Source organism: Hermetia illucens, chromosome 4 (assembly GCF_905115235.1).
Source record: "Hermetia illucens chromosome 4, iHerIll2.2.curated.20191125, whole genome shotgun sequence".
NCBI lineage: Eukaryota > Metazoa > Arthropoda > Insecta > Diptera > Stratiomyidae > Hermetia > Hermetia illucens.
The window spans coordinates 101,736,360-101,751,797 of NC_051852.1; the positions used below are offsets into that span (position 1 = coordinate 101,736,360).

Sequence of the window (15,438 nt, forward strand, 5' to 3'; positions counted from 1 at the left end):
TGAATGTCAGGAGCGCATGACAAGAAAAACGAGGTATGCAGACAATATGTAGAGCTAAACACAGGTTTGAAAAGAGAAAATTATGAAAATCTCCAAAGGAAAAACGGGCAGTGCATGGGGGCGAAAGTTAAACAACGCGATATGGAAGAAATAGAGTCAGCAATCAGATGGCAAAAAATGAACAAGACGCCAGGCATACATGGCATCTCTGCTTAACTCATTAAACCAGGTGGTCCTTGGTATATAAAAGTTACCATACTTTGGTTCTCACTATTTGGAACCAAGAATACACAGGAATGGCCAAAAAGTATGATTTGCCCTATCTGCAACCAAAGTCCAAAATTTGCACGCGAAATGGCATAAGCATCTCACAACTTTGTACGTCCAATAAAACCTTTACAAAAATACTGGAGAGAAGAATTAGACTGATTGGTGAATACCAAGGAGGTTTTCGGCCTTAAAGGTCGATGATTGACCACTTATCGCTGGAAATTTAACATCAACGTTCATAGAATATTTGCTGACTTCAAACAGGCATATGACAGTATTAACTGAAATATAATGAACAAAGTAATCCTTCACTTGGGAATTCTAGCAAAACTAGGATCAACTATAGTATGATAGATGCATTTGAGGCAGAAGTTGGATTGACTGGATATATACGCTTTTTGTAAGGTCCTAAGTGGTGCTGTCACCAAGACTCACTCCAAAAAAGAAATTTAATAAGTTTATTACGATATGCTACCCTCATGATTCTCCATGATTGTTCGTAGATAAAGCTTCTTTATCTATTCATTTGAGCAAATGACTTTTCGAGAAAGTAATTATAGTTGAAGTTATTTAGAAATCGAAACCAAATATATAATCATGTTGCAGTGGCTAATTGTCATTAATTTTACATATCGTCTCCATCATGTTAATATACTGTAGTAAAACGTAATACATTCATTATTTTCACATGATGAGGGCGGTATATAGTATACAAAATAGCAATCAATTCCGGACAAACCTCAATAGACCTAATAATTCATTGCATCAGACAGAACACCTCACGAGGAAGAATTCTAATCAAAGTTTTTATAATTGCTAATCATATATCATTATCAATAACTTACAATCATACAAAAGCAGAGGAGTTGCAATTAATCAATGTTTGGCGTTATCATTATCATAAAGCTTCTGCTATAAAACCGAATTATCTATCCGCGTAGATGATCCCTTGTAGCTAATCTAAGCTAAGCAGGTATTCTATGAATTATACTAACCTTGGATATTTCCGAATGATTACGAAAAAACTTAAATACATTGACGTGTATGCATTTTATAATACTTTTTATTGGCTTAGGAATGAATACTTCTTAATGCCGATTTCAAAGGCAGATATTATAAATCCTTTTACGTATGCATTTTCTTAAAAAGCACAATTTTATTGAGGAAATGATGGGTCGGCAATTGAACGTATATTTACCTTTGTTTGAAGAGGTGAATTTTATTTTTTATATTTGGATACCCCTTGTAGTTTATACAACGCTCAATATCGATTTTCATTTATAATCTTTTAGGAAAATTAAATTCGAAAGGAGTGTCTTTAATTGGGGATCATAAATGAATTTCGTATTTCCACCATCGTATTTAATATATTCCATAAATGTTCCCCAAAAGTGACGAAAACCCATGAATATCTCGTGATTGCTGATGTCAACTAAATTAATTTGGACCGATTTGGGGTTCAGCAAAAAAAAAAAGTAACAAGAACAGTGTAAGGCTTCTATGAACTGCAGGGCATATAGAATCTTCAAAAAAATCATTACCAAGATTCTAGTGAAATGGACTTTAAGTGAAATAAGGCTATGACAGTATTCACAATTGTCATGCTGTACTTGTTATATACAATAATTAGAGGTGCCATCCAGTGTAAAGTATCCTTGCATGGGCCGCAGTTTAGTATCCTTGCATGGGCCGCAGTTTGTTTGTTTGTTTGAACTTTATTCATCGCTTTCTATGCTAATTTCACTGTTAATACGGATTCTGATCATACCACAACAATGCCAGCTAAGGAAGATTATCTGTATGCATGCCTGCGGCCATAGAAATCCTCGATAGAACTGTGTGTACCATAGATTGACGTTGATGCAGTGCAAAAACTTTTGATTCGAAAAAAACAGTTCCTGCGCTGTGCAATCCTGATAATTTTTGGTGGCAATTGGCGGTATTTGTGCAATTTTAAGAAAAGTTCGCTTCCGGATTAGTTGATACGGGCAAATACTAGGGGCATATATATTTTTATCGTTGGGGCTATTTACGTGAGTAATGCATTAAGTGAGTGGCATTTGCTGACATTTATTGCCAACTCATTAATTGAGCACAAGTGAACCAGAGTGTCTAAGTCTGTTGTAAAGTCATATAACCTTTGGGGATTTGAGCTCCTTCAAATCCGTCGGTATAGAACAACCAAATGCAAATGAGGAGCGAGTAAAGGTCATTGATGATAAATGAAAATAGCAGTGGGCCCTGAATGGACCTTTTTGGTACACCAGGGAAAAGAAAGGAGGAACGGGATATGCAATAATCAAAACAAACTCTGTAGAATCGTTAGATAGATGCAAGGCGAGCCATGGGATGAATTACCGGAGAACGCTAAGTAAGGAAAGTTTGGACAGAAGTATCGTGTGATTGACAAAGTCAAAGACCATAGAGAAACCAATGTAGATAATGTGTACTTTCTGCCGATAATTTACCCATTTAGCAGTCTGGTAGAAGCAAGTGTGAGTTAGTTGTTTCATTACTTTTTTTTTCAACAAGAAACCCAAATAAAAAAGTTTACTATCGCACTTATTTTAATATAATTTTAATGGGATCTTAAAATGTACAAAACCTTTTTGCTTAATTTTGCCTTAATTTATTTGGTCTTTTTATGGCCAAAGTAGACTGCTTGAAAAAAAGAAAATGTCATTCAGGGAAAAACACAGCCTTCTGACCCAGTCGGAATTAAAAAAATAATTTCCTTCTTTCAATTAGCCTCGTCCTAACATATTGAGCGTCTAATAAGCAAATATCTTTTTTAAAAATAACCAGTTTGCGAATTGTGGAAATTATTTTTTCTTAAATCGTTGTTGCATAGTGTTTTGTGAATGATTGCCCGGAACTTTGAATACTCATTTTCTTACAGTATATATTTTAATAAAGCGTAGACAAGAGTCAGCTGACTATAACAACGAAGGATGGAGGGAACTATATAGAGAGGCCAATGGAGTACGTGGTGCAGGGTAGTTTGCACCGAAACCAGTTGTCGACATATCTCTCAAGGATTTTAGAAAGGAACCGCGATTTTTAGCGAAAATCCAATCGGCAGTTTTGGGTATAAGAATAATGAGAGCATCTTTTCACAGGTTGTAAGAGCTCTTGTTAAAATTATGCAAAGAATTAGGAAGGGGGGTTTTTACTGAGAAAATGAAGGAACAAAGACATAGGAAATCAGCTATACACTGCTGAACAGTAATTACCAACTCTGCCACAGAGAAGCCTGCGAACTTAATGAAAATTGGAGGAGGATCGTCGGGGTTTCGGGTGTTGAAGATATGAGAATAAAAGGCCTTGTATCTTCCCCACGCCAATGTGGACTCGATACCGGCTAGTTTTTCCTTTCTGGGCTTTGTTATCAGTGACTTTTCCGAAATTCGGAGAACTGTGAAGTGAGTGATCAGAGTAATCAGCCTTTCGAATTTTTTTCTGCACCTCAGTCAGGAACTAGAATGCATTAGAGCGAAGACGAGGAGGGAATGACGTAACGAGGAAACAGGCTTGAAAGGAGTTAAAAACGAGTCCAGCACTTGGGCGTTTGTTAAGGAAGTAGATGAAATCCTAGTTGTTAGTCAACGAGGCTAAGTTTAAACTTCCAGAATTTGCCTTTCGAAAGTAAAATTTGGTGGGCTTGTGTTTAACACAAATGCGTGCGGTTTGGCCGTCAAATTCAAGTTGAGGATAATGAGTATGTACGGAGAAGCATCTGAAAATTGAGAAAAACAACACCCGGACAGTTTAAAGACGACAAGATTAGTATGTCGATTTGAGTAATTTTAGGGGACGTGCATACCAAGGCCATTATTGTGACAATACTATGGGGAAAAAGAAGAAATAGTATTAAATATATAAATAAGCTAAATAATATCTAAGAATACGGTACACTGGTAGGAGAAAAGCTCAACAAGGACCAACTTTTTTAATTCTGAAGGAATCCATTACCGGATTCCATCACGATGATTGAGAAGAGTTTGAAGGATTTCAAGGCCAACATTGAAAATATTGCAGGATTGAGAGTTCAAAATCAGCCATTGCCAAGTATTTGCTGTTTATTAAAAATCCGTCGACCTGAGTCAACTCAGGGAAATTATAGCAACTCCTAATTCCTCTATGTAGAAAATGTATCAGTAAGTGGTTAATGAATTCACACCCTTTCTGAGAATACGGAGCCAATACTCACCAGCAACATTAATAAACTAGGAGCCATCTCCGTAAAATGATACTATGGTCTTCTTGTATTTAAAGACCCTTTTTCCCAGTGTCCGAGTAAAGAGAAATTGATCCTACCCGGAGCATGACTTTATGAATGTCAAAGGATCTTCACGGGAATGAAGATTAAAAGAGAAGAGGTGAGGCAGTAGGTGGATTTAGGGGAAAATTTTTAAAAATCGCACTTTGCATACGAGAATTTATTCATTATGTAGATACAGAAGGACAAACTCCCCTTCCTTGATCTTTCCATTCTCAACAACCTATTATGGCAAGAATTTGTTATAGAAAAACAGGAGGCGGGAAAGTTGCTACCACCTAACATATTCACCTAAAGGAGGCAGTGGTGGTTGCTAAGAGAATAAAAAAAAACCGATAAAATCGGCAGTTGCAAAGCACACCTTGAAAGAAGGCGACCATAACTCCAGAAATGATGTGACTAAACTGAGAGTTATTAGCCTATGAAGCCCCGAAAACCTTAGAATTAGGCAAGGATAAAATTCACTTTTCTTTATTTTCAGCCTTGCTAAGGATCAGTTGATAAGCACTGAAACAAGCCAGTAGCCTTCGAAACACTGTGTATTCAGTATATAAATACTCCCGTGAGCAGGAATAATTTCAAAGTATTTTTTTTTATTTTAATAATTTAGTTCCAAATTTTCAAATTCAATAAGAATCAGCAATCAATATTTTTGTTTCTAATTTTTAGCCACTCTAAAAGTAGGGATTGTAGGAGAATTTGAGTGGGTGGTGTGCTTACTTGAGAAGACAAGGCATCAAAGGGAAGACCCTTCTCCGTACAAGAGTGGTCTTTTGCACCTCGTGTGGGCAACCACCGTCTATGGGTCAAGAGCCCTTGCTCATTTCTCGACTTCACCAGGACCCGTCCTGCCGCCCCGACTGAGGTAAAAGTTCTACCATTGTTTCGAGGCTTTGAATTCAACACGGTCACCTTTATTGTTAACGACATTGAATTAGTTGGCGGAAGGAAACAGATTTCTTCGTCAGCTTTCGCGGGGCCTGTCACCAGCAGAGAACAGGTAGGATTTAACATGGTGGAGTAATTCCAACTATACTTTATTTATCTCTTTCGTTGATCTCAGCACTTTATTTTTGTTTTACTGGGGATACTAAAAAAAGTACGTTGCATCAACCCCCCCCCCCCCCCCCTAAAAATAATAATTTAATTTATTTTAAAGTGTATAAATAAGGGCACCCTCAATTAGCTGATGAAAAGTTTACATGCAAGGGATAGATTTGTACCTTATAATACAAATGATGCTAAAAAGAGACATTACCGTATAAACGTCGCATTTGCTGGACTGGCAATTTGTGGCTTTTGATGAATTTATCCAAAAATCCAATTTTCCATAAAGCAATACCTAAAACAATAATATCCCTGGCAAATTGTCAAAACCTAAAGATCTGGCAACGGAAGTATACTATTTGTCTCCTATCTATTGTACTACTATTGCCACTTTCTGAGCCAATGTAAACTAGTTACATGTTCAGCGTGCAAATTTTAGAACAATAGTTTAACCACGCTCATGTGGTAACTACACGTGGAAGTAACGTAAGCCCATTACCAACTTATGACTAGTTCGACACCTGTAGTTACCTACAAATCAAAGTCAGCAACTGCTTGCTTGGAAAACTTTTAAAATATATAAGTCATGTTCTTAATGATATTACTTTGAGCCAGTTTAGATTGCTTAGAAAAATGCTCAAAGGTCAGCAGGACAGTTTCTCTTTTATAACTTCAGATTTCTTGAGAAGTCAGGAAAACTAAGAACCAGTTCTTCGAAAATAGTTCTGGTTTGAAGCTTTGAGAGCATTAGTCAAAATATGTATTATTCATTCGCATAACAACATACACTCTATGTAAAATGCTTAATTATGTTAATCATATTTGTATTATTAGGTGGAGAGCAAAAGGCTAATATATTCATGGCATCAGAGATCAGGAGTAACCTAAATGGTAAATGTTATTATTATTCTCCACGCAAATTGAATTCCCTCTCATTAGTCTACAGTTCGCTAAGAATGTAGAAACTGCGGAAAATCTAAAAGTATAATATACTACAACTGTATTAAATAGTTGACTACATTCCTTCATCTTCACATTCGGTAATTAAGATCTTACGTTTATAAGGTTGTGTATGTGTGATTTATCTGTATCCTGTCAATTCAAAATGACCAGATTTTATTCAACTATGTTCCTCTTACCGATTGCTTGGAAGAAAATGCTTCGATAATGAACTTACCTGGAAAGAAATAAAAATCAATAAATTAGTATTGCGTTATTAACTCGGAAAGCGAAATATGCATGAATGAAGAATTCTTGCTTAACAACGAAAACATTGGTCATAGTTTTGGAAAGGGGTTGATAGTACTTAGAAGTTAGTTGTAAGTAAATAGTGATAATTGGGGTTTCAGGTTTTTATTACTCTGATAAATAGTAACATGTGATCCTGTCATCCCACAATGCTCCGGATTGCAGCAAACTCACTTAGAAACTATAATTGTTTAATGTTACGTTATTACTAATAATACGATTTGTACTAAATTGCTCCCTTTCATATTATGCCAACTACATAAATATGTAACAATTTTGGTGGCTTGGAGTTCTGGGAAATATCTGGCGTGCTACACTCTTATTACATTTTTATGGTTTTGTGGGAAACAAAACCTTACTACCATCGATTCGATGTCTGTCTCTTCGTCTGTCTGTCTGTCTGTCTGTCATTCAGTTAGAAACGGCAAAATCAATTATCATGACATTTGGTGAGAATGTGTAGTCTGTGAATCCCTTCACATACAACGAGTGCATCATTTTGCACTGGGTTTAAGGAGGGGTCAACATGCGTGTGATAAGGGAGTGTATATTTTTTTCACAGAATATGGTCCTGTAAGGTATCAAATGAAAAGGCTCGATCATTACTTTTCGTACCCAACAAAGTGTAACATCAATGAATCACTCATCAACAATCTGAAAAAAATCGCAATGGTGCATCCATACGGTATCTAAGCCTCAAAATGCATCTCATTCCGATATCTGCTTAAAGCATATTACCATATTTTAGAAATTTATCGGAAAACATCATCCTAAAAGTACAAAATGGTTAGTATAATAGTTAAAGCGAAATACATAGTACCCTCGATGACTCTATACATTCTTGTATTACTCAGTACAAACAATTTGTGAACCTTCAGTCTTACGGAACCCATGGAATAAAAAGTCGAATGTGTTCTATGAAGTGTGTTTTTGGGGGATGATGCAACGTTAATTTTTAAGTAAGACAAGGGGAAACTTTGAAAGCCTTGGTCGGACGCAATATTATAGTGGTTTGTATAATCTAGTCAGTCAGTCGATTGAAGATAACTCCCGACAAGGAAAGTGTTCGATTTTAACTAATGAAAATAAATTAAAGGAATGTTTTTCAACAATATCTTTCTCAATCGCAATGAAATATCACGTGAAAATCATAATAGAAAAGCTGGATCATCACAGTGAACTGACGAGGGATCATCGTTCCCTTAAAAGACTTTATTTTCGAGTAAAAGTCAAAGTGATGTTCGCTGTTTTTATTTTTTTGATTTTACTAAAGTTGTGCATTTTGAATTTTTGATTTCTTTTTATTTGAACAGTGACATGCTTTTACGACGGTTGCATCAAAAAGAGACCAGATTAGTGGCGAAAGCTCCGCAGATACAACTTTGTCAATTTATCGATTTTGTGACAAAAATCAGGTAATTATCTTTTCTCAAACATCAATTTGAGTTACTTTCTGAACAGACGACACATTTGTGAAGAATGTATTGTTCTTCTATAATAAATCACTATAAACATGACCGGAGCTAAAGGATAGGTTTTAATAGAACGGAAACCGGTGGGCATTGAATGAGGAAGCTGAGTCAAGTCAATTACAGATGAGTACAATTGAAAGAAGAGCATTATTTGCTCTAACGAATAGAAATGTAACTCCAAAGGTCAGAAAATTTTGTAATTATAAGTGAAAGCGTGGGCAATAGTATTGAGCAGTGCAACATCAGATGGGAAGGTATTAGTTTCACAACCAAATACGGTTGTACCAGTATGGTAAAAAGAAAGAGCAAACAGAGGAGGTGGTTTTTAAGGTTTTGTGTGGAACAAAACCTTATTAGAATCGATTCGATGTCCCGAAAACTCTGAAAAAAATCAGTGAACGAAATCTAGGCCTCAAAACACATCCCGTTCCGAAATGTTCACAGATATAGTTAATAATAGTATATTAGCATATGTTAGACATTTAGCCGGAAACCCCCCTGAAGTTCATGCTACAAGTACAAAATTTGGCATAAGCATAGGGGATAACGTAAGGCATAACTTTGGAGTTTGAAGGACATCTAACCATTTTTAGGAAAGTTATTGAAGCTAAAACTTTTGCATTTTATGTGAATTTCGTATATTCTAAAACGTGTATGACGTCATCATAACATATCAATTCGTCAATACCGCTTCAAAGTAAAGTCATACGAATGGGGGTCGCAGGGAAACATTTCGTTTTTAAGTTTTTGAATCAGTTATTTATCAACATCAATTACATGAGACCGACATATACATATATACTAATGAAGGGTTGGGTTAGTGCCTAATTCAGATAGATATATTTGTACATAAAACCAGCGTATTCATATAGTATTCGGTAATAGGCAATGTTTGCTTGTTTAGGGTGAGCATAATATCTACGTCTTTAATATGTACGTTTGGAAAAAAGATGAAGGAAGGAAGCACCTACTTCGGGTATTCCGGTTTGTTTGTAAATGAAAATATGTATTCTTATAACCAGACCCAAAAGACGAATGTTCTATGAAGCTATATATTCTTTACCTATAACATGTAATTGGGATTTTGGTTTAATCTACCAAAATTTGGATGAACCGAATAAGTTGAATAGAAATCCAGAGCAACTTTGATTGGAAAAGGCATACATGATGAAATCGTATATTGACTATTCATGGATTTAATAGAAATTCCCCTTTCAATTTCCATAATCTCCACGAGTCCTTCAAGTATCTCGGTAAGCTTTTCACCAGCTGTATCCTTTGAGATATCCATCTTCAGTATTTCGTTATGTTATCGAATCGGTAACTGTGGTATGTGGTAATGTGGCACTTGTTGTTTTTGATTGCCTTCCGGGATCAAACAACCACCCCGATCGTGAAGATTTTGCCTTTCTCCTTCGCTTTGCTTCTTAATACTATCGATAACTAACTGCTGCTGTGTAAACGGTAATTTTTGTACATTATGAGGCTTGAAAACTTATCCGCCTCCATCGTTGCGGCTTTGGGAAGGTTAACTATCACCATGTGTGCCCTTGGCACATCATTCCTACTACATGCTGAGGGTTCTGCTCCCTTTCCGCCTGGAAATTTAGGGATAATAATCCTAAGTTATACCGCCATTTTCTCTGACGCGCAGTCTATCAGTATTAGGCTTGGTCGAAAGTGTATGTCCCTGAACAAAAGCTCAATATTCCATCTCTTACACATCTGCCCAACTATAAGGCTCTCGAAGATTTCCTACTTCTCATGGGGGAATATATGCTTCAGGAATAATTTAGGTACAATGGCCAGTAAGATGCCCTTCATAGGCGCTAGCATAACCAACCCTATTTCTCCTGGCTCCTGCCCTCACCCTTGGCTTGAGTTCAGATTTCCTGTGAGCTGATATCTACTGCTGCTCTCTTTTTGGTCCCGCTGTTAAACGCTTAGGTCTACTCTGAGTTTTTTTGATTGCGTTTTTCGGTTCTAGGCTTTAGTAGTCTGCACCAATGAGGCGGCGAATAACTTGCAAAGATATTGTTCTGCGATTTTGATGGAAAGTTCAAATGAATTTTGTCGACTCCAATTCATTCGTTTATTGTTAGATCCACTGGGAAAAAGGCGATTATAGCAATATCAAAACACCTCAGAAGTATCAATGGAAGATCATTTAAGATACTACCGACAATAGGTGACGGACGACTATGCTACCGAAGGCGTACCTGCTGAGTGGTTTAAGAGTGAGCAATACCTTAACAATCTCCCGGATAATAATTACATTTATACTTAGCTTGCAGTGTATATGACCTAGTATAACTTTGCCAATAATAGTATGCTTTCCACTAAACTTTCCAGTATCCTGTCTTGTATTATGGTCTGTATTGCAAAATTTTAAGATTCTAGATAAACTTAAGGGTGGGCTCCAGTAAATTTGCAAAACATGGTAATCCATACATATATTAGGGGAGCAACTTGAAAACAGTGTATTTTTTAATATCTTATTTTTAAAAATTGGTTATAGCAAAAATATTGAAAGTATTGTTCATCAGTGACTACTGCCTTTCTCCATTTTTCGGGTAGCTTTCGGAGACTGTGTGTTTGTCATGTCAACACAAGTGCCGTCCAGATACTTTATATGCCATCGATGGAAACACGAGGAAGTCCAAAGTAGCGAACTTTGGTGAATACAGTCAATGTGGTAGATCTTCAAAAAATCCATTTCAGCATTTCGAACTATGTTTTTTAACTGCATCATGTGGTTGAACATTATTATCTTTGCTTGTATTGCGGTCGTTTTTCTATGAAAGTTCGCTTCAGTCTTATCATTTACAATGTATATCGACCTCCAGTTTTTGACTGGTTGAGTTTCAGTAGCTCATAATATACCATTCCTAGCTCATTTCACCAAATACAGAGCATGAGCTTTGCCGATTATAACAATGTAATCGATTCAGGCTGCCAATAACAATACGATGCAACATTTTTTCCTGATTATTCCTTTCCACGTCTCTTGGTTTCAATTCACACAGCGCCCAATTTCGTTGTTTTCGAATTATAGCTAGTGAATTTAAGCGCTTAGAAGGGGCTTGGCGAAGAACTTCTAATTGCACTACTAGTTATTCTTGAGTTTTGTTCATGTTTTCGCCAGGTAACGTTCGGTGACGTTGAAAACACACTATTAAGCCGCACAAACCAATCTTGACTCAATCTAACTTATGGTATATCACAAGCTTTGGAGTGCATTTCTCTTTATGTTAAGAAACACTTCCCGCAAAAAAAATATCACGCAAATGAAGATATGAAGTTATTCACTAATAAGCTAGCCCCTTAATATTATTAGTTTTATTCGAGCATATACCGAAATAACGAGTATTTTGAAGCCTGAATATCATATAGAGCCACTTTTTGGAGTTCTGCCAGGTTTTTACGGTGAATAGTTTCTGAGAATTGGCTTTTGAAGCTAGGGACCACCGTGAGTGACGACGATAAATATGAAGTCCTAAGTCTGAGTCTTGAACTCATGAATTTATGAAGTTTTGAAAAAGGCCATCTGTTACGACGTACCCTAGGACTGATACCCCTTATTCACAGATCCAGCATATATACTGCAGTAGGATGCCAATAATTCATATCGTCAAGGGACTGACGGTTTGGTACGAATTATCGGGACTACCAATCAAAGAGTTAAAAATAAAGAAAATTAAATAGGAATTCTCGGAATTCCACAGTAGATTGTATGTAGATTTGAGACCAAGCGAATTTCTCTGCAACCGCAGGTAAGGAATATCACACCCACACTGGTATTAACATATTGAGCAGCATAAAATTTCCTCAGGAGATCAACAATTTCTGGATTGAAGGGAAATTTCCGACCATGTGGAGTTTACAGGCTTTTACACGGCGAATATGGCTATCCTTCTGATAGATTTGTTTGGCGTAGTTTCTTGGACACATATTTGACACACATGACAAACCATCTAATAGTTTACAAGTGAGATCAAAGCCCATGGTGGACGGACTAGTCAGATCAAAGCCGCTTTTAAATATTTAATTCGTATGAGGATTGATTTTCGTCAAACGATACTGATTTGATGTCTACAGGATTTATAAATAAGCTTACAAAGATCATCAGCCACAATCGCAACCTGAAAACATGTCCACGAACCTAATATATGGAAATATTACACACCGGAACCGCAGATCACTTTTTCTGCCAATTGTTTGTTGCGAGAAAAGTTTAAAGATTTCATAAATCAATGAAATTAACGAAATACATAATTTGATCATTTTTCTCAGCTCGATCTTCTTATCACAAGTTTAGATAAATAAAAGTGCAAAAGTTGACCAAAATTGTTCGTTGTACTGGGAAATGCCTCATCAGTAAAAATAATCAAGAAATGCGTCGACAGGGTACTACCTAAAATAAATGAAATAATCATAAAATTTAATGCGTCAATTATGACTTTTACAGATTATATATTTGTGTTGAGTCTGCAAAAAAACCTGCTAGGGACCGGAAAAGAGGATTGAATAAACTCTTTAATTTTTGCTTTGGTTTATTTGGAAGTCTGCAGTTTAGTGTTGTCTTATACGTCCCGGTAGTCGCTAGGTGATAAATCACCGATGTCGCGTTAGATCAGGGTTGTATCACGCCATGATCACATATGCAATTAGCATGGGGTTGCACCCATCCATTCACTAGCTAAGATTGACCTATACATCAAAGTCAATGGGGAACGAACACAGAACCGCTCGAAACAACGATCGCTAGATACGTTAGATGAAGATTTGAGAGCCCCTCGAGTCCATTCAGATCAAGTCTATGATCGCGAAAAATGGTGAATTCGATCTTAACGAGCTGAACTGAACGATGAAATTTTGTGAAATTCTTTTAAGCTTGAACTACATACTCAAATGATTATATTGAATTAGCCTTTCTATTTTCAATGTACACGATTAGTTGCCCTAGAAATATGATAAGTTCAAAATTTTGCATATTAATTTCAGATCTACACACCTCCAGGTTGAAAATATATACATTACTTGTATGTGCCTAACATATAATTTCTTTCTCCACCACTGCCCATAATTAAGGTCATACAAATGAATGTTTGCTCGATTAAAGAAGATTTATGATTCGCAAATAATAGCTTTTAATTTTGTAGTTCATATACCACTTAATTAAGTTTGTCAATGGGCCTCTTAGCAATTTATAATAATTAATCCATAAATGACCAAACGTGCTGCTGTCGCAGGTAAATTATCACCTGAGGAAATATTGAACCATGTGGGTATTCACATATTTGCCATTTTGCGTGTTTAGTTATGGAGCCAGACTTTTTGGAAGCAGTTCTTAAATGAAACAAGGTATAAAAAACTATTATCAATGATCATATTTGATAAATCGATTAGTATCTTACAAATTAAATTAAATGAATGATGTCTTGACAACTTTAGATGTGTCACGTTTTCTTTAAGATGCTTGGCGTGATTCAAAATATTTATTAATCTAGAGGGGAAACTATGAAGGTGTTACATAAAACAAATCCTACAAAGTCACCTTCGTACATAATCTGAGAATAATTTACACAAATGTTCATTTGGTTTGCAGGAAGACCCAAATTCCAGTCAAAAAGCTCAAAATTTCTTGGGTATGCATTTATACAAGTCTAGGAATTTTTTTAAAGTCAACTAGAAAAAAATATTTTATTTAGCTTGTGTTGAAACTTTAAGAAACATTGCACGCATGCGGATATAAATGGAATGTTTACATGAAGTCATGCGTATTTTTTTTAGGGATGCCGCAAACTCGTGATTATATACCTTGGGAAAATATTTAAGAAACCATGTGGGACACTTTCTATGTTCCCCCAAATATTAAGATTATTTTTAGCTACAAAACTTTAGAGGACAAACAAAATATCGCGCTTTTCCTCATTGTTTTTATTTTACTTGAGCCCAAAATGTGCACAGACGATAATTGGAGCGCACGGTTCAGGATTGTCTCATTTGTAAAGAAAGTTTTTTTTTAGAATGTGGTTTGCACCAGTTTAGCCTTTTTTGATTGATATATTGTTTGTTGTCATATTTACGTGTGAAAATCGACACATTATCTGTCATAAAAGAAATGTTTGCCTTGAGGTTTACATGTCTTTTGTATTATACATAGATTGAGTTGGTACTTTAAATCTAGTTCAGCGTGAGACTCCATATGTTAGCTTTTATGCGTAGAGACCACCCAAGGGCAGTGGGTAGTGCTGGGTAATATGTATAGAGACTCTGTATATAGTTTAAATATTAATGAATAATTTCTGAAATTTTGTTGATAACCTTGCCAAAGAATGTTTAGCTATCTAAGCTTCGACAACTGTCCGAAATTTCGTTTGCTTGACAACAGTTGTAGACGAGGTTTGTGCTTGGTTGATCTTAGGTCTCTCTATGGGCAAATAGATTCGGCAGAGGTAAACTAACCTGTCTATCGATAAAATTTTCAAGGAGTTCATTAATGATTTCCAGGAAGATCTTAGCGAATATGTTCCTGAGGTCAGGAAGCATTCAGATATCCCTTGAGTTATCGAGCACAAGACAGGTGCCTTTCTTAACAATTTTAATGATCGTCCTTTCTTTTATTTACCGAGAAATATCTCAGATTTCCGGAATTAATGGATGAATGGAGGTAACAATTTTATAGAAACCGCAAGGTTTGCACGGTGAAGTTCCACGGGGAGGCCGTTAAGACCTGGTGACTTACCTTTACCAGGTTGATGGCAAAGATAATTTGGGTACTGTTTGGAGGAGCAGTCCACATTCGCATTTTACAGTAGCTTGCCATACCATCCTCAAGAGGTGGAACTTCATCAGATGTTATACGACTTGGCATTGTAGTGAAGTGTTGGCAGGGAGTTGGCAGCTTCTACTCTTCTAACTAACACAATGGTAAGATTCATTTTGTCACGCCGCACATTATGTTGGACTGACTGTATATTCTTAATGTAACGGAGCTCCAGCGCTCGCATCTACCAATAAATCTGTAATCTATTAACGTTCATCGATTCAACTTCACGTTTCCATAGTCAGCCAGGCCTAATAATGTCCTTTTGGGACATTGTCGACAGCTCCGTCTGC

General features: G+C 36.3%; 1 protein-coding gene across 4 annotated transcripts in view; it reads right to left on the reverse strand.

Annotated features, from left to right (window-relative positions):
* Positions 1-15,438, reverse strand: part of LOC119653660 (aquaporin AQPAn.G-like) — a 232,047-nt gene that overhangs the window by 27,255 nt on the left and 189,354 nt on the right. The gene's annotated exons all lie outside the window — the stretch shown is intronic.